General features: G+C 48.3%; 19 non-coding genes across 19 annotated transcripts; all 19 read right to left on the bottom strand.

Moving 5' to 3' along the window:
* Window positions 1-311: 311 nt before the first annotated feature.
* Trnas-gcu lies at window positions 312-393 on the bottom strand. Its single transcript has one exon. It is a non-coding gene; the product is annotated as a tRNA-Ser (tRNA).
* Window positions 394-1,232: 839 nt separating this feature from the next.
* Trnas-gcu lies at window positions 1,233-1,314 on the bottom strand. The gene has a single exon. It is a non-coding gene; the product is annotated as a tRNA-Ser (tRNA).
* Window positions 1,315-2,153: 839 nt separating this feature from the next.
* Trnas-gcu lies at window positions 2,154-2,235 on the bottom strand. The gene has a single exon. It is a non-coding gene; the product is annotated as a tRNA-Ser (tRNA).
* An 839-nt stretch (window positions 2,236-3,074) lies between these two features.
* Window positions 3,075-3,156, bottom strand: Trnas-gcu. Its single transcript has one exon. It is a non-coding gene; the product is annotated as a tRNA-Ser (tRNA).
* An 839-nt stretch (window positions 3,157-3,995) lies between these two features.
* Window positions 3,996-4,077, bottom strand: Trnas-gcu. The gene has a single exon. It is a non-coding gene; the product is annotated as a tRNA-Ser (tRNA).
* An 839-nt stretch (window positions 4,078-4,916) lies between these two features.
* Window positions 4,917-4,998, bottom strand: Trnas-gcu. The gene has a single exon. It is a non-coding gene; the product is annotated as a tRNA-Ser (tRNA).
* An 839-nt stretch (window positions 4,999-5,837) lies between these two features.
* On the bottom strand, window positions 5,838-5,919 carry Trnas-gcu. Its single transcript has one exon. It is a non-coding gene; the product is annotated as a tRNA-Ser (tRNA).
* An 839-nt stretch (window positions 5,920-6,758) lies between these two features.
* Window positions 6,759-6,840, bottom strand: Trnas-gcu. Its single transcript has one exon. It is a non-coding gene; the product is annotated as a tRNA-Ser (tRNA).
* An 839-nt stretch (window positions 6,841-7,679) lies between these two features.
* On the bottom strand, window positions 7,680-7,761 carry Trnas-gcu. The gene has a single exon. It is a non-coding gene; the product is annotated as a tRNA-Ser (tRNA).
* An 839-nt stretch (window positions 7,762-8,600) lies between these two features.
* Window positions 8,601-8,682, bottom strand: Trnas-gcu. Its single transcript has one exon. It is a non-coding gene; the product is annotated as a tRNA-Ser (tRNA).
* An 839-nt stretch (window positions 8,683-9,521) lies between these two features.
* Trnas-gcu lies at window positions 9,522-9,603 on the bottom strand. Its single transcript has one exon. It is a non-coding gene; the product is annotated as a tRNA-Ser (tRNA).
* Window positions 9,604-10,442: 839 nt separating this feature from the next.
* Window positions 10,443-10,524, bottom strand: Trnas-gcu. The gene has a single exon. It is a non-coding gene; the product is annotated as a tRNA-Ser (tRNA).
* Window positions 10,525-11,363: 839 nt separating this feature from the next.
* Trnas-gcu lies at window positions 11,364-11,445 on the bottom strand. The gene has a single exon. It is a non-coding gene; the product is annotated as a tRNA-Ser (tRNA).
* Window positions 11,446-12,284: 839 nt separating this feature from the next.
* On the bottom strand, window positions 12,285-12,366 carry Trnas-gcu. Its single transcript has one exon. It is a non-coding gene; the product is annotated as a tRNA-Ser (tRNA).
* Window positions 12,367-13,205: 839 nt separating this feature from the next.
* Window positions 13,206-13,287, bottom strand: Trnas-gcu. Its single transcript has one exon. It is a non-coding gene; the product is annotated as a tRNA-Ser (tRNA).
* An 839-nt stretch (window positions 13,288-14,126) lies between these two features.
* On the bottom strand, window positions 14,127-14,208 carry Trnas-gcu. The gene has a single exon. It is a non-coding gene; the product is annotated as a tRNA-Ser (tRNA).
* An 839-nt stretch (window positions 14,209-15,047) lies between these two features.
* Window positions 15,048-15,129, bottom strand: Trnas-gcu. The gene has a single exon. It is a non-coding gene; the product is annotated as a tRNA-Ser (tRNA).
* Window positions 15,130-15,968: 839 nt separating this feature from the next.
* On the bottom strand, window positions 15,969-16,050 carry Trnas-gcu. The gene has a single exon. It is a non-coding gene; the product is annotated as a tRNA-Ser (tRNA).
* An 839-nt stretch (window positions 16,051-16,889) lies between these two features.
* On the bottom strand, window positions 16,890-16,971 carry Trnas-gcu. Its single transcript has one exon. It is a non-coding gene; the product is annotated as a tRNA-Ser (tRNA).
* Window positions 16,972-17,592: the final 621 nt, after the last annotated feature.

Below are 17,592 nucleotides of genomic sequence, written 5' to 3'. Positions count from 1 at the left end.
GATTATTATAGGCTCGATACGTTAAAATGACTGCGACAGGTATGCACTTAAATATAAATTAGAGCTCGTAGTTCGCAAATACCAACATACTCTTAGCTGCAGCCGAAATTTGATTGGTTTGTAGATCTCGAAATGATGTTTAATTCGAAGGGCATACGCTATGGAATGTTGTGCGCTTTCATCTGGTGGGCAGTTTTGTCTCGTATTTCATACACACGCTATCTGCCACGTACACGCGTCGTTGTTACTACTGAGTGGCGTTTCGCACGGAGAAGGAGTGACCGCAAACGCGTGCTTCACGTAAAATTCATCGACGAGGATGGGATTCGAACCCACGCGTGCAGAGCACATTGGATTAGCAGTCCAACGCCTTAATCACTCGGCCACCTCGTCTGCTAGTACAACAGCTGTGTCTTGGGCTAGTGCTTGCGGAAAGAAGACATTTGTCGATTCGAAAACGCATTCAAAACATCGTTCTGGGCCGGTGTTAACGTCTAATGCCAAGCTGCAGTGCAGCCGACCAAGCTCCCACTCGCGAATCGTTTAATGACAGCATCCGTCCACGTCGATATCCGATCGGGGCAAAATCACCGGCCCACCTATTTACTGCAGGAATAAGCATTGTATCGACATGCAGTGTCGTCTAATGCAAATGAGAAAGGTGCTGTGCATTCTTTTCCAAGACTTACTGCAACGAAACGTACAGCTCGATACGCTACACTGATATTGCTTGCAAGGTTTTGACGTTCCCCCTAGCCCAAGATTGTCCTGCTGTTTGCGATGGAGCTTGGTGTTTGGTCGGCCACTAGCGACGGATGGCTGCAAAGTCAAGTCTCTCCAGTAGGCCCTGCCAAATCGCTTCTGTAGATGGCGGCCTCACTTGAAACAAACTGTCGGAAGGCGACAGTTGTGCTACAGATGGATTATTATAGGCTCGATACGTTAAAATGACTGCGACAGGTATGCACTTAAATATAAATTAGAGCTCGTAGTTCGCAAATACCAACATACTCTTAGCTGCAGCCGAAATTTGATTGGTTTGTAGATCTCGAAATGATGTTTAATTCGAAGGGCATACGCTATGGAATGTTGTGCGCTTTCATCTGGTGGGCAGTTTTGTCTCGTATTTCATACACACGCTATTTGCCACGTACACGCGTCGTTGTTACTACTGAGTGGCGTTTCGCACGGAGAAGGAGTGACCGCAAACGCGTGCTTCACGTAAAATTCATCGACGAGGATGGGATTCGAACCCACGCGTGCAGAGCACATTGGATTAGCAGTCCAACGCCTTAACCACTCGGCCACCTCGTCTGCTAGTACAACAGCTGTGTCTTGGGCTAGTGCTTGCGGAAAGAAGACATTTGTCGATTCGAAAACGCATTCAAAACATCGTTCTGGGCCGGTGTTAACGTCTAATGCCAAGCTGCAGTGCAGCCGACCAAGCTCCCACTCGCGAATCGTTTAATGACAGCATCCGTCCACGTCGATATCCGATCGGGGCAAAATCACCGGCCCACCTATTTACTGCAGGAATAAGCATTGTATCGACATGCAGTGTCGTCTAATGCAAATGAGAAAGGTGCTGTACATTCTTTTCCAAGACTTACTGCAACGAAACGTACAGCTCGATACGCTACACTGATATTGCTTGCAAGGTTTTGACGTTCCCCCTAGCCCAAGATTGTCCTGCTGTTTGCGATGGAGCTTGGTGTTTGGTCGGCCACTAGCGACGGATGGCTGCAAAGTCAAGTCTCTCCAGTAGGCCCTGCCAAATCGCTTCTGTAGATGGCGGCCTCACTTGAAACAAACTGTCGGAAGGCGACAGTTGTGCTACAGATGGATTATTATAGGCTCGATACGTTAAAATGACTGCGACAGGTATGCACTTAAATATAAATTAGAGCTCGTAGTTCGCAAATACCAACATACTCTTAGCTGCAGCCGAAATTTGATTGGTTTGTAGATCTCGAAATGATGTTTAATTCGAAGGGCATACGCTATGGAATGTTGTGCGCTTTCATCTGGTGGGCAGTTTTGTCTCGTATTTCATACACACGCTATTTGCCACGTACACGCGTCGTTGTTACTACTGAGTGGTGTTTCGCACGGAGAAGGAGTGACCGCAAACGCGTGCTTCACGTAAAATTCATCGACGAGGATGGGATTCGAACCCACGCGTGCAGAGCACATTGGATTAGCAGTCCAACGCCTTAACCACTCGGCCACCTCGTCTGCTAGTACAACAGCTGTGTCTTGGGCTAGTGCTTGCGGAAAGAAGACATTTGTCGATTCGAAAACGCATTCAAAACATCGTTCTGGGCCGGTGTTAACGTCTAATGCCAAGCTGCAGTGCAGCCGACCAAGCTCCCACTCGCGAATCGTTTAATGACAGCATCCGTCCACGTCGATATCCGATCGGGGCAAAATCACCGGCCCACCTATTTACTGCAGGAATAAGCATTGTATCGACATGCAGTGTCGTCTAATGCAAATGAGAAAGGTGCTGTGCATTCTTTTCCAAGACTTACTGCAACGAAACGTACAGCTCGATACGCTACACTGATATTGCTTGCAAGGTTTTGACGTTCCCCCTAGCCCAAGATTGTCCTGCTGTTTGCGATGGAGCTTGGTGTTTGGTCGGCCACTAGCGACGGATGGCTGCAAAGTCAAGTCTCTCCAGTAGGCCCTGCCAAATCGCTTCTGTAGATGGCGGCCTCACTTGAAACAAACTGTCGGAAGGCGACAGTTGTGCTACAGATGGATTATTATAGGCTCGATACGTTAAAATGACTGCGACAGGTATGCACTTAAATATAAATTAGAGCTCGTAGTTCGCAAATACCAACATACTCTTAGCTGCAGCCGAAATTTGATTGGTTTGTAGATCTCGAAATGATGTTTAATTCGAAGGACATACGCTATGGAATGTTGTGCGCTTTCATCTGGTGGGCAGTTTTGTCTCGTATTTCATACACACGCTATTTGCCACGTACACGCGTCGTTGTTACTACTGAGTGGCGTTTCGCACGGAGAAGGAGTGACCGCAAACGCGTGCTTCACGTAAAATTCATCGACGAGGATGGGATTCGAACCCACGCGTGCAGAGCACATTGGATTAGCAGTCCAACGCCTTAACCACTCGGCCACCTCGTCTGCTAGTACAACAGCTGTGTCTTGGGCTAGTGCTTGCGGAAAGAAGACATTTGTCGATTCGAAAACGCATTCAAAACATCGTTCTGGGCCGGTGTTAACGTCTAATGCCAAGCTGCAGTGCAGCCGACCAAGCTCCCACTCGCGAATCGTTTAATGACAGCATCCGTCCACGTCGATATCCGATCGGGGCAAAATCACCGGCCCACCTATTTACTGCAGGAATAAGCATTGTATCGACATGCAGTGTCGTCTAATGCAAATGAGAAAGGTGCTGTGCATTCTTTTCCAAGACTTACTGCAACGAAACGTACAGCTCGATACGCTACACTGATATTGCTTGCAAGGTTTTGACGTTCCCCCTAGCCCAAGATTGTCCTGCTGTTTGCGATGGAGCTTGGTGTTTGGTCGGCCACTAGCGACGGATGGCTGCAAAGTCAAGTCTCTCCAGTAGGCCCTGCCAAATCGCTTCTGTAGATGGCGGCCTCACTTGAAACAAACTGTCGGAAGGCGACAGTTGTGCTACAGATGGATTATTATAGGCTCGATACGTTAAAATGACTGCGACAGGTATGCACTTAAATATAAATTAGAGCTCGTAGTTCGCAAATACCAACATACTCTTAGCTGCAGCCGAAATTTGATTGGTTTGTAGATCTCGAAATGATGTTTAATTCGAAGGGCATACGCTATGGAATGTTGTGCGCTTTCATCTGGTGGGCAGTTTTGTCTCGTATTTCATACACACGCTATCTGCCACGTACACGCGTCGTTGTTACTACTGAGTGGCGTTTCGCACGGAGAAGGAGTGACCGCAAACGCGTGCTTCACGTAAAATTCATCGACGAGGATGGGATTCGAACCCACGCGTGCAGAGCACATTGGATTAGCAGTCCAACGCCTTAACCACTCGGCCACCTCGTCTGCTAGTACAACAGCTGTGTCTTGGGCTAGTGCTTGCGGAAAGAAGACATTTGTCGATTCGAAAACGCATTCAAAACATCGTTCTGGGCCGGTGTTAACGTCTAATGCCAAGCTGCAGTGCAGCCGACCAAGCTCCCACTCGCGAATCGTTTAATGACAGCATCCGTCCACGTCGATATCCGATCGGGGCAAAATCACCGGCCCACCTATTTACTGCAGGAATAAGCATTGTATCGACATGCAGTGTCGTCTAATGCAAATGAGAAAGGTGCTGTACATTCTTTTCCAAGACTTACTGCAACGAAACGTACAGCTCGATACGCTACACTGATATTGCTTGCAAGGTTTTGACGTTCCCCCTAGCCCAAGATTGTCCTGCTGTTTGCGATGGAGCTTGGTGTTTGGTCGGCCACTAGCGACGGATGGCTGCAAAGTCAAGTCTCTCCAGTAGGCCCTGCCAAATCGCTTCTGTAGATGGCGGCCTCACTTGAAACAAACTGTCGGAAGGCGACAGTTGTGCTACAGATGGATTATTATAGGCTCGATACGTTAAAATGACTGCGACAGGTATGCACTTAAATATAAATTAGAGCTCGTAGTTCGCAAATACCAACATACTCTTAGCTGCAGCCGAAATTTGATTGGTTTGTAGATCTCGAAATGATGTTTAATTCGAAGGGCATACGCTATGGAATGTTGTGCGCTTTCATCTGGTGGGCAGTTTTGTCTCGTATTTCATACACACGCTATTTGCCACGTACACGCGTCGTTGTTACTACTGAGTGGTGTTTCGCACGGAGAAGGAGTGACCGCAAACGCGTGCTTCACGTAAAATTCATCGACGAGGATGGGATTCGAACCCACGCGTGCAGAGCACATTGGATTAGCAGTCCAACGCCTTAACCACTCGGCCACCTCGTCTGCTAGTACAACAGCTGTGTCTTGGGCTAGTGCTTGCGGAAAGAAGACATTTGTCGATTCGAAAACGCATTCAAAACATCGTTCTGGGCCGGTGTTAACGTCTAATGCCAAGCTGCAGTGCAGCCGACCAAGCTCCCACTCGCGAATCGTTTAATGACAGCATCCGTCCACGTCGATATCCGATCGGGGCAAAATCACCGGCCCACCTATTTACTGCAGGAATAAGCATTGTATCGACATGCAGTGTCGTCTAATGCAAATGAGAAAGGTGCTGTGCATTCTTTTCCAAGACTTACTGCAACGAAACGTACAGCTCGATACGCTACACTGATATTGCTTGCAAGGTTTTGACGTTCCCCCTAGCCCAAGATTGTCCTGCTGTTTGCGATGGAGCTTGGTGTTTGGTCGGCCACTAGCGACGGATGGCTGCAAAGTCAAGTCTCTCCAGTAGGCCCTGCCAAATCGCTTCTGTAGATGGCGGCCTCACTTGAAACAAACTGTCGGAAGGCGACAGTTGTGCTACAGATGGATTATTATAGGCTCGATACGTTAAAATGACTGCGACAGGTATGCACTTAAATATAAATTAGAGCTCGTAGTTCGCAAATACCAACATACTCTTAGCTGCAGCCGAAATTTGATTGGTTTGTAGATCTCGAAATGATGTTTAATTCGAAGGACATACGCTATGGAATGTTGTGCGCTTTCATCTGGTGGGCAGTTTTGTCTCGTATTTCATACACACGCTATTTGCCACGTACACGCGTCGTTGTTACTACTGAGTGGCGTTTCGCACGGAGAAGGAGTGACCGCAAACGCGTGCTTCACGTAAAATTCATCGACGAGGATGGGATTCGAACCCACGCGTGCAGAGCACATTGGATTAGCAGTCCAACGCCTTAACCACTCGGCCACCTCGTCTGCTAGTACAACAGCTGTGTCTTGGGCTAGTGCTTGCGGAAAGAAGACATTTGTCGATTCGAAAACGCATTCAAAACATCGTTCTGGGCCGGTGTTAACGTCTAATGCCAAGCTGCAGTGCAGCCGACCAAGCTCCCACTCGCGAATCGTTTAATGACAGCATCCGTCCACGTCGATATCCGATCGGGGCAAAATCACCGGCCCACCTATTTACTGCAGGAATAAGCATTGTATCGACATGCAGTGTCGTCTAATGCAAATGAGAAAGGTGCTGTGCATTCTTTTCCAAGACTTACTGCAACGAAACGTACAGCTCGATACGCTACACTGATATTGCTTGCAAGGTTTTGACGTTCCCCCTAGCCCAAGATTGTCCTGCTGTTTGCGATGGAGCTTGGTGTTTGGTCGGCCACTAGCGACGGATGGCTGCAAAGTCAAGTCTCTCCAGTAGGCCCTGCCAAATCGCTTCTGTAGATGGCGGCCTCACTTGAAACAAACTGTCGGAAGGCGACAGTTGTGCTACAGATGGATTATTATAGGCTCGATACGTTAAAATGACTGCGACAGGTATGCACTTAAATATAAATTAGAGCTCGTAGTTCGCAAATACCAACATACTCTTAGCTGCAGCCGAAATTTGATTGGTTTGTAGATCTCGAAATGATGTTTAATTCGAAGGGCATACGCTATGGAATGTTGTGCGCTTTCATCTGGTGGGCAGTTTTGTCTCGTATTTCATACACACGCTATCTGCCACGTACACGCGTCGTTGTTACTACTGAGTGGCGTTTCGCACGGAGAAGGAGTGACCGCAAACGCGTGCTTCACGTAAAATTCATCGACGAGGATGGGATTCGAACCCACGCGTGCAGAGCACATTGGATTAGCAGTCCAACGCCTTAACCACTCGGCCACCTCGTCTGCTAGTACAACAGCTGTGTCTTGGGCTAGTGCTTGCGGAAAGAAGACATTTGTCGATTCGAAAACGCATTCAAAACATCGTTCTGGGCCGGTGTTAACGTCTAATGCCAAGCTGCAGTGCAGCCGACCAAGCTCCCACTCGCGAATCGTTTAATGACAGCATCCGTCCACGTCGATATCCGATCGGGGCAAAATCACCGGCCCACCTATTTACTGCAGGAATAAGCATTGTATCGACATGCAGTGTCGTCTAATGCAAATGAGAAAGGTGCTGTGCATTCTTTTCCAAGACTTACTGCAACGAAACGTACAGCTCGATACGCTACACTGATATTGCTTGCAAGGTTTTGACGTTCCCCCTAGCCCAAGATTGTCCTGCTGTTTGCGATGGAGCTTGGTGTTTGGTCGGCCACTAGCGACGGATGGCTGCAAAGTCAAGTCTCTCCAGTAGGCCCTGCCAAATCGCTTCTGTAGATGGCGGCCTCACTTGAAACAAACTGTCGGAAGGCGACAGTTGTGCTACAGATGGATTATTATAGGCTCGATACGTTAAAATGACTGCGACAGGTATGCACTTAAATATAAATTAGAGCTCGTAGTTCGCAAATACCAACATACTCTTAGCTGCAGCCGAAATTTGATTGGTTTGTAGATCTCGAAATGATGTTTAATTCGAAGGGCATACGCTATGGAATGTTGTGCGCTTTCATCTGGTGGGCAGTTTTGTCTCGTATTTCATACACACGCTATCTGCCACGTACACGCGTCGTTGTTACTACTGAGTGGCGTTTCGCACGGAGAAGGAGTGACCGCAAACGCGTGCTTCACGTAAAATTCATCGACGAGGATGGGATTCGAACCCACGCGTGCAGAGCACATTGGATTAGCAGTCCAACGCCTTAACCACTCGGCCACCTCGTCTGCTAGTACAACAGCTGTGTCTTGGGCTAGTGCTTGCGGAAAGAAGACATTTGTCGATTCGAAAACGCATTCAAAACATCGTTCTGGGCCGGTGTTAACGTCTAATGCCAAGCTGCAGTGCAGCCGACCAAGCTCCCACTCGCGAATCGTTTAATGACAGCATCCGTCCACGTCGATATCCGATCGGGGCAAAATCACCGGCCCACCTATTTACTGCAGGAATAAGCATTGTATCGACATGCAGTGTCGTCTAATGCAAATGAGAAAGGTGCTGTGCATTCTTTTCCAAGACTTACTGCAACGAAACGTACAGCTCGATACGCTACACTGATATTGCTTGCAAGGTTTTGACGTTCCCCCTAGCCCAAGATTGTCCTGCTGTTTGCGATGGAGCTTGGTGTTTGGTCGGCCACTAGCGACGGATGGCTGCAAAGTCAAGTCTCTCCAGTAGGCCCTGCCAAATCGCTTCTGTAGATGGCGGCCTCACTTGAAACAAACTGTCGGAAGGCGACAGTTGTGCTACAGATGGATTATTATAGGCTCGATACGTTAAAATGACTGCGACAGGTATGCACTTAAATATAAATTAGAGCTCGTAGTTCGCAAATACCAACATACTCTTAGCTGCAGCCGAAATTTGATTGGTTTGTAGATCTCGAAATGATGTTTAATTCGAAGGGCATACGCTATGGAATGTTGTGCGCTTTCATCTGGTGGGCAGTTTTGTCTCGTATTTCATACACACGCTATCTGCCACGTACACGCGTCGTTGTTACTACTGAGTGGCGTTTCGCACGGAGAAGGAGTGACCGCAAACGCGTGCTTCACGTAAAATTCATCGACGAGGATGGGATTCGAACCCACGCGTGCAGAGCACATTGGATTAGCAGTCCAACGCCTTAACCACTCGGCCACCTCGTCTGCTAGTACAACAGCTGTGTCTTGGGCTAGTGCTTGCGGAAAGAAGACATTTGTCGATTCGAAAACGCATTCAAAACATCGTTCTGGGCCGGTGTTAACGTCTAATGCCAAGCTGCAGTGCAGCCGACCAAGCTCCCACTCGCGAATCGTTTAATGACAGCATCCGTCCACGTCGATATCCGATCGGGGCAAAATCACCGGCCCACCTATTTACTGCAGGAATAAGCATTGTATCGACATGCAGTGTCGTCTAATGCAAATGAGAAAGGTGCTGTGCATTCTTTTCCAAGACTTACTGCAACGAAACGTACAGCTCGATACGCTACACTGATATTGCTTGCAAGGTTTTGACGTTCCCCCTAGCCCAAGATTGTCCTGCTGTTTGCGATGGAGCTTGGTGTTTGGTCGGCCACTAGCGACGGATGGCTGCAAAGTCAAGTCTCTCCAGTAGGCCCTGCCAAATCGCTTCTGTAGATGGCGGCCTCACTTGAAACAAACTGTCGGAAGGCGACAGTTGTGCTACAGATGGATTATTATAGGCTCGATACGTTAAAATGACTGCGACAGGTATGCACTTAAATATAAATTAGAGCTCGTAGTTCGCAAATACCAACATACTCTTAGCTGCAGCCGAAATTTGATTGGTTTGTAGATCTCGAAATGATGTTTAATTCGAAGGGCATACGCTATGGAATGTTGTGCGCTTTCATCTGGTGGGCAGTTTTGTCTCGTATTTCATACACACGCTATCTGCCACGTACACGCGTCGTTGTTACTACTGAGTGGCGTTTCGCACGGAGAAGGAGTGACCGCAAACGCGTGCTTCACGTAAAATTCATCGACGAGGATGGGATTCGAACCCACGCGTGCAGAGCACATTGGATTAGCAGTCCAACGCCTTAACCACTCGGCCACCTCGTCTGCTAGTACAGCAGCTGTGTCTTGGGCTAGTGCTTGCGGAAAGAAGACATTTGTCGATTCGAAAACGCATTCAAAACTTCGTTCTGGGCCGGTGTTAACGTCTAATGCCAAGCTGCAGTGCAGCCGACCAAGCTCCCACTCGCGAATCGTTTAATGACAGCATCCGTCCACGTCGATATCCGATCGGGGCAAAATCACCGGCCCACTTATTTACTGCAGGAATAAGCATTGTATCGACATGCAGTGTCGTCTAATGCAAATGAGAAAGGTGCTGTGCATTCTTTTCCAAGACTTACTGCAACGAAACGTACAGCTCGATACGCTACACTGATATTGCTTGCAAGGTTTTGACGTTCCCCCTAGCCCAAGATTGTCCTGCTGTTTGCGATGGAGCTTGGTGTTTGGTCGGCCACTAGCGACGGATGGCTGCAAAGTCAAGTCTCTCCAGTAGGCCCTGCCAAATCGCTTCTGTAGATGGCGGCCTCACTTGAAACAAACTGTCGGAAGGCGACAGTTGTGCTACAGATGGATTATTATAGGCTCGATACGTTAAAATGACTGCGACAGGTATGCACTTAAATATAAATTAGAGCTCGTAGTTCGCAAATACCAACATACTCTTAGCTGCAGCCGAAATTTGATTGGTTTGTAGATCTCGAAATGATGTTTAGTTCGAAGGGCATACGCTATGGAATGTTGTGCGCTTTCATCTGGTGGGCAGTTTTGTCTCGTATTTCATACACACGCTATCTGCCACGTACACGCGTCGTTGTTACTACTGAGTGGCGTTTCGCACGGAGAAGGAGTGACCGCAAACGCGTGCTTCACGTAAAATTCATCGACGAGGATGGGATTCGAACCCACGCGTGCAGAGCACATTGGATTAGCAGTCCAAAGCCTTAACCACTCGGCCACCTCGTCTGCTAGTACAACAGCTGTGTCTTGGGCTAGTGCTTGCGGAAAGAAGACATTTGTCGATTCGAAAACGCATTCAAAACATCGTTCTGGGCCGGTGTTAACGTCTAATGCCAAGCTGCAGTGCAGCCGACCAAGCTCCCACTCGCGAATCGTTTAATGACAGCATCCGTCCACGTCGATATCCGATCGGGGCAAAATCACCGGCCCACCTATTTACTGCAGGAATAAGCATTGTATCGACATGCAGTGTCGTCTAATGCAAATGAGAAAGGTGCTGTGCATTCTTTTCCAAGACTTACTGCAACGAAACGTACAGCTCGATACGCTACACTGATATTGCTTGCAAGGTTTTGACGTTCCCCCTAGCCCAAGATTGTCCTGCTGTTTGCGATGGAGCTTGGTGTTTGGTCGGCCACTAGCGACGGATGGCTGCAAAGTCAAGTCTCTCCAGTAGGCCCTGCCAAATCGCTTCTGTAGATGGCGGCCTCACTTGAAACAAACTGTCGGAAGGCGACAGTTGTGCTACAGATGGATTATTATAGGCTCGATACGTTAAAATGACTGCGACAGGTATGCACTTAAATATAAATTAGAGCTCGTAGTTCGCAAATACCAACATACTCTTAGCTGCAGCCGAAATTTGATTGGTTTGTAGATCTCGAAATGATGTTTAATTCGAAGGGCATACGCTATGGAATGTTGTGCGCTTTCATCTGGTGGGCAGTTTTGTCTTGTATTTCATACACACGCTATTTGCCACGTACACGCGTCGTTGTTACTACTGAGTGGCGTTTCGCACGGAGAAGGAGTGACCGCAAACGCGTGCTTCACGTAAAATTCATCGACGAGGATGGGATTCGAACCCACGCGTGCAGAGCACATTGGATTAGCAGTCCAACGCCTTAACCACTCGGCCACCTCGTCTGCTAGTACAACAGCTGTGTCTTGGGCTAGTGCTTGCGGAAAGAAGACATTTGTCGATTCGAAAACGCATTCAAAACATCGTTCTGGGCCGGTGTTAACGTCTAATGCCAAGCTGCAGTGCAGCCGACCAAGCTCCCACTCGCGAATCGTTTAATGACAGCATCCGTCCACGTCGATATCCGATCGGGGCAAAATCACCGGCCCACCTATTTACTGCAGGAATAAGCATTGTATCGACATGCAGTGTCGTCTAATGCAAATGAGAAAGGTGCTGTGCATTCTTTTCCAAGACTTACTGCAACGAAACGTACAGCTCGATACGCTACACTGATATTGCTTGCAAGGTTTTGACGTTCCCCCTAGCCCAAGATTGTCCTGCTGTTTGCGATGGAGCTTGGTGTTTGGTCGGCCACTAGCGACGGATGGCTGCAAAGTCAAGTCTCTCCAGTAGGCCCTGCCAAATCGCTTCTGTAGATGGCGGCCTCACTTGAAACAAACTGTCGGAAGGCGACAGTTGTGCTACAGATGGATTATTATAGGCTCGATACGTTAAAATGACTGCGACAGGTATGCACTTAAATATAAATTAGAGCTCGTAGTTCGCAAATACCAACATACTCTTAGCTGCAGCCGAAATTTGATTGGTTTGTAGATCTCGAAATGATGTTTAATTCGAAGGGCATACGCTATGGAATGTTGTGCGCTTTCATCTGGTGGGCAGTTTTGTCTCGTATTTCATACACACGCTATTTGCCACGTACACGCGTCGTTGTTACTACTGAGTGGCGTTTCGCACGGAGAAGGAGTGACCGCAAACGCGTGCTTCACGTAAAATTCATCGACGAGGATGGGATTCGAACCCACGCGTGCAGAGCACATTGGATTAGCAGTCCAACGCCTTAACCACTCGGCCACCTCGTCTGCTAGTACAACAGCTGTGTCTTGGGCTAGTGCTTGCGGAAAGAAGACATTTGTCGATTCGAAAACGCATTCAAAACATCGTTCTGGGCCGGTGTTAACGTCTAATGCCAAGCTGCAGTGCAGCCGACCAAGCTCCCACTCGCGAATCGTTTAATGACAGCATCCGTCCACGTCGATATCCGATCGGGGCAAAATCACCGGCCCACCTATTTACTGCAGGAATAAGCATTGTATCGACATGCAGTGTCGTCTAATGCAAATGAGAAAGGTGCTGTGCATTCTTTTCCAAGACTTACTGCAACGAAACGTACAGCTCGATACGCTACACTGATATTGCTTGCAAGGTTTTGACGTTCCCCCTAGCCCAAGATTGTCCTGCTGTTTGCGATGGAGCTTGGTGTTTGGTCGGCCACTAGCGACGGATGGCTGCAAAGTCAAGTCTCTCCAGTAGGCCCTGCCAAATCGCTTCTGTAGATGGCGGCCTCACTTGAAACAAACTGTCGGAAGGCGACAGTTGTGCTACAGATGGATTATTATAGGCTCGATACGTTAAAATGACTGCGACAGGTATGCACTTAAATATAAATTAGAGCTCGTAGTTCGCAAATACCAACATACTCTTAGCTGCAGCCGAAATTTGATTGGTTTGTAGATCTCGAAATGATGTTTAATTCGAAGGGCATACGCTATGGAATGTTGTGCGCTTTCATCTGGTGGGCAGTTTTGTCTCGTATTTCATACACACGCTATTTGCCACGTACACGCGTCGTTGTTACTACTGAGTGGCGTTTCGCACGGAGAAGGAGTGACCGCAAACGCGTGCTTCACGTAAAATTCATCGACGAGGATGGGATTCGAACCCACGCGTGCAGAGCACATTGGATTAGCAGTCCAACGCCTTAACCACTCGGCCACCTCGTCTGCTAGTACAACAGCTGTGTCTTGGGCTAGTGCTTGCGGAAAGAAGACATTTGTCGATTCGAAAACGCATTCAAAACATCGTTCTGGGCCGGTGTTAACGTCTAATGCCAAGCTGCAGTGCAGCCGACCAAGCTCCCACTCGCGAATCGTTTAATGACAGCATCCGTCCACGTCGATATCCGATCGGGGCAAAATCACCGGCCCACCTATTTACTGCAGGAATAAGCATTGTATCGACATGCAGTGTCGTCTAATGCAAATGAGAAAGGTGCTGTGCATTCTTTTCCAAGACTTACTGCAACGAAACGTACAGCTCGATACGCTACACTGATATTGCTTGCAAGGTTTTGACGTTCCCCCTAGCCCAAGATTGTCCTGCTGTTTGCGATGGAGCTTGGTGTTTGGTCGGCCACTAGCGACGGATGGCTGCAAAGTCAAGTCTCTCCAGTAGGCCCTGCCAAATCGCTTCTGTAGATGGCGGCCTCACTTGAAACAAACTGTCGGAAGGCGACAGTTGTGCTACAGATGGATTATTATAGGCTCGATACGTTAAAATGACTGCGACAGGTATGCACTTAAATATAAATTAGAGCTCGTAGTTCGCAAATACCAACATACTCTTAGCTGCAGCCGAAATTTGATTGGTTTGTAGATCTCGAAATGATGTTTAATTCGAAGGGCATACGCTATGGAATGTTGTGCGCTTTCATCTGGTGGGCAGTTTTGTCTCGTATTTCATACACACGCTATCTGCCACGTACACGCGTCGTTGTTACTACTGAGTGGCGTTTCGCACGGAGAAGGAGTGACCGCAAACGCGTGCTTCACGTAAAATTCATCGACGAGGATGGGATTCGAACCCACGCGTGCAGAGCACATTGGATTAGCATTCCAACGCCTTAACCACTCGGCCACCTCGTCTGCTGGTACAACAGCTGTGTCTTGGGCTAGTGCTTGCGGAAAGAAGACATTTGTCGATTCGAAAACGCATTCAAAACATCGTACTGGGCCGGTGTTAACGTCTAATGCCAAGCTGCAGTGCAGCCGACCAAGCTCCCACTCGCGAATCGTTTAATGACAGCATCCGTCCACGTCGATATCCGATCGGGGCAAAATCACCGGCCCACCTATTTACTGCAGGAATAAGCATTGTATCGACATGCAGTGTCGTCTAATGCAAATGAGAAAGGTGCTGTGCATTCTTTTCCAAGACTTACTGCAACGAAACGTACAGCTCGATACGCTACACTGATATTGCTTGCAAGGTTTTGACGTTCCCCCTAGCCCAAGATTGTCCTGCTGTTTGCGATGGAGCTTGGTGTTTGGTCGGCCACTAGCGACGGATGGCTGCAAAGTCAAGTCTCTCCAGTAGGCCCTGCCAAATCGCTTCTGTAGATGGCGGCCTCACTTGAAACAAACTGTCGGAAGGCGACAGTTGTGCTACAGATGGATTATTATAGGCTCGATACGTTAAAATGACTGCGACAGGTATGCACTTAAATATAAATTAGAGCTCGTAGTTCGCAAATACCAACATACTCTTAGCTGCAGCCGAAATTTGATTGGTTTGTAGATCTCGAAATGATGTTTAATTCGAAGGGCATACGCTATGGAATGTTGTGCGCTTTCATCTGGTGGGCAGTTTTGTCTCGTATTTCATACACACGCTATTTGCCACGTACACGCGTCGTTGTTACTACTGAGTGGCGTTTCGCACGGAGAAGGAGTGACCGCAAACGCGTGCTTCACGTAAAATTCATCGACGAGGATGGGATTCGAACCCACGCGTGCAGAGCACATTGGATTAGCAGTCCAACGCCTTAACCACTCGGCCACCTCGTCTGCTAGTACAACAGCTGTGTCTTGGGCTAGTGCTTGCGGAAAGAAGACATTTGTCGATTCGAAAACGCATTCAAAACATCGTTCTGGGCCGGTGTTAACGTCTAATGCCAAGCTGCAGTGCAGCCGACCAAGCTCCCACTCGCGAATCGTTTAATGACAGCATCCGTCCACGTCGATATCCGATCGGGGCAAAATCACCGGCCCACCTATTTACTGCAGGAATAAGCATTGTATCGACATGCAGTGTCGTCTAATGCAAATGAGAAAGGTGCTGTGCATTCTTTTCCAAGACTTACTGCAACGAAACGTACAGCTCGATACGCTACACTGATATTGCTTGCAAGGTTTTGACGTTCCCCCTAGCCCAAGATTGTCCTGCTGTTTGCGATGGAGCTTGGTGTTTGGTCGGCCACTAGCGACGGATGGCTGCAAAGTCAAGTCTCTCCAGTAGGCCCTGCCAAATCGCTTCTGTAGATGGCGGCCTCACTTGAAACAAACTGTCGGAAGGCGACAGTTGTGCTACAGATGGATTATTATAGGCTCGATACGTTAAAATGACTGCGACAGGTATGCACTTAAATATAAATTAGAGCTCGTAGTTCGCAAATACCAACATACTCTTAGCTGCAGCCGAAATTTGATTGGTTTGTAGATCTCGAAATGATGTTTAATTCGAAGGGCATACGCTATGGAATGTTGTGCGCTTTCATCTGGTGGGCAGTTTTGTCTCGTATTTCATACACACGCTATTTGCCACGTACACGCGTCGTTGTTACTACTGAGTGGCGTTTCGCACGGAGAAGGAGTGACCGCAAACGCGTGCTTCACGTAAAATTCATCGACGAGGATGGGATTCGAACCCACGCGTGCAGAGCACATTGGATTAGCAGTCCAACGCCTTAACCACTCGGCCACCTCGTCTGCTAGTACAACAGCTGTGTCTTGGGCTAGTGCTTGCGGAAAGAAGACATTTGTCGATTCGAAAACGCATTCAAAACATCGTTCTGGGCCGGTGTTAACGTCTAATGCCAAGCTGCAGTGCAGCCGACCAAGCTCCCACTCGCGAATCGTTTAATGACAGCATCCGTCCACGTCGATATCCGATCGGGGCAAAATCACCGGCCCACCTATTTACTGCAGGAATAAGCATTGTATCGACATGCAGTGTCGTCTAATGCAAATGAGAAAGGTGCTGTGCATTCTTTTCCAAGACTTACTGCAACGAAACGTACAGCTCGATACGCTACACTGATATTGCTTGCAAGGTTTTGACGTTCCCCCTAGCCCAAGATTGTCCTGCTGTTTGCGATGGAGCTTGGTGTTTGGTCGGCCACTAGCGACGGATGGCTGCAAAGTCAAGTCTCTCCAGTAGGCCCTGCCAAATCGCTTCTGTAGATGGCGGCCTCACTTGAAACAAACTGTCGGAAGGCGACAGTTGTGCTACAGATGGATTATTATAGGCTCGATACGTTAAAATGACTGCGACAGGTATGCACTTAAATATAAATTAGAGCTCGTAGTTCGCAAATACCAACATACTCTTAGCTGCAGCCGAAATTTGATTGGTTTGTAGATCTCGAAATGATGTTTAATTCGAAGGGCATACGCTATGGAATGTTGTGCGCTTTCATCTGGTGGGCAGTTTTGTCTCGTATTTCATACACACGCTATCTGCCACGTACACGCGTCGTTGTTACTACTGAGTGGCGTTTCGCACGGAGAAGGAGTGACCGCAAACGCGTGCTTCACGTAAAATTCATCGACGAGGATGGGATTCGAACCCACGCGTGCAGAGCACATTGGATTAGCATTCCAACGCCTTAACCACTCGGCCACCTCGTCTGCTGGTACAACAGCTGTGTCTTGGGCTAGTGCTTGCGGAAAGAAGACATTTGTCGATTCGAAAACGCATTCAAAACATCGTACTGGGCCGGTGTTAACGTCTAATGCCAAGCTGCAGTGCAGCCGACCAAGCTCCCACTCGCGAATCGTTTAATGACAGCATCCGTCCACGTCGATATCCGATCGGGGCAAAATCACCGGCCCACCTATTTACTGCAGGAATAAGCATTGTATCGACATGCAGTGTCGTCTAATGCAAATGAGAAAGGTGCTGTGCATTCTTTTCCAAGACTTACTGCAACGAAACGTACAGCTCGATACGCTACACTGATATTGCTTGCAAGGTTTTGACGTTCCCCCTAGCCCAAGATTGTCCTGCTGTTTGCGATGGAGCTTGGTGTTTGGTCGGCCACTAGCGACGGATGGCTGCAAAGTCAAGTCTCTCCAGTAGGCCCTGCCAAATCGCTTCTGTAGATGGCGGCCTCACTTGAAACAAACTGTCGGAAGGCGACAGTTGTGCTACAGATGGATTATTATAGGCTCGATACGTTAAAATGACTGCGACAGGTATGCACTTAAATATAAATTAGAGCTCGTAGTTCGCAAATACCAACATACTCT

This window comes from Schistocerca piceifrons, unplaced genomic scaffold (genome assembly GCF_021461385.2).
Source record: "Schistocerca piceifrons isolate TAMUIC-IGC-003096 unplaced genomic scaffold, iqSchPice1.1 HiC_scaffold_478, whole genome shotgun sequence".
In the NCBI taxonomy this organism is placed as follows: domain Eukaryota; kingdom Metazoa; phylum Arthropoda; class Insecta; order Orthoptera; family Acrididae; genus Schistocerca; species Schistocerca piceifrons.
This window is presented reverse-complemented; position numbering and strand designations above follow the sequence as displayed.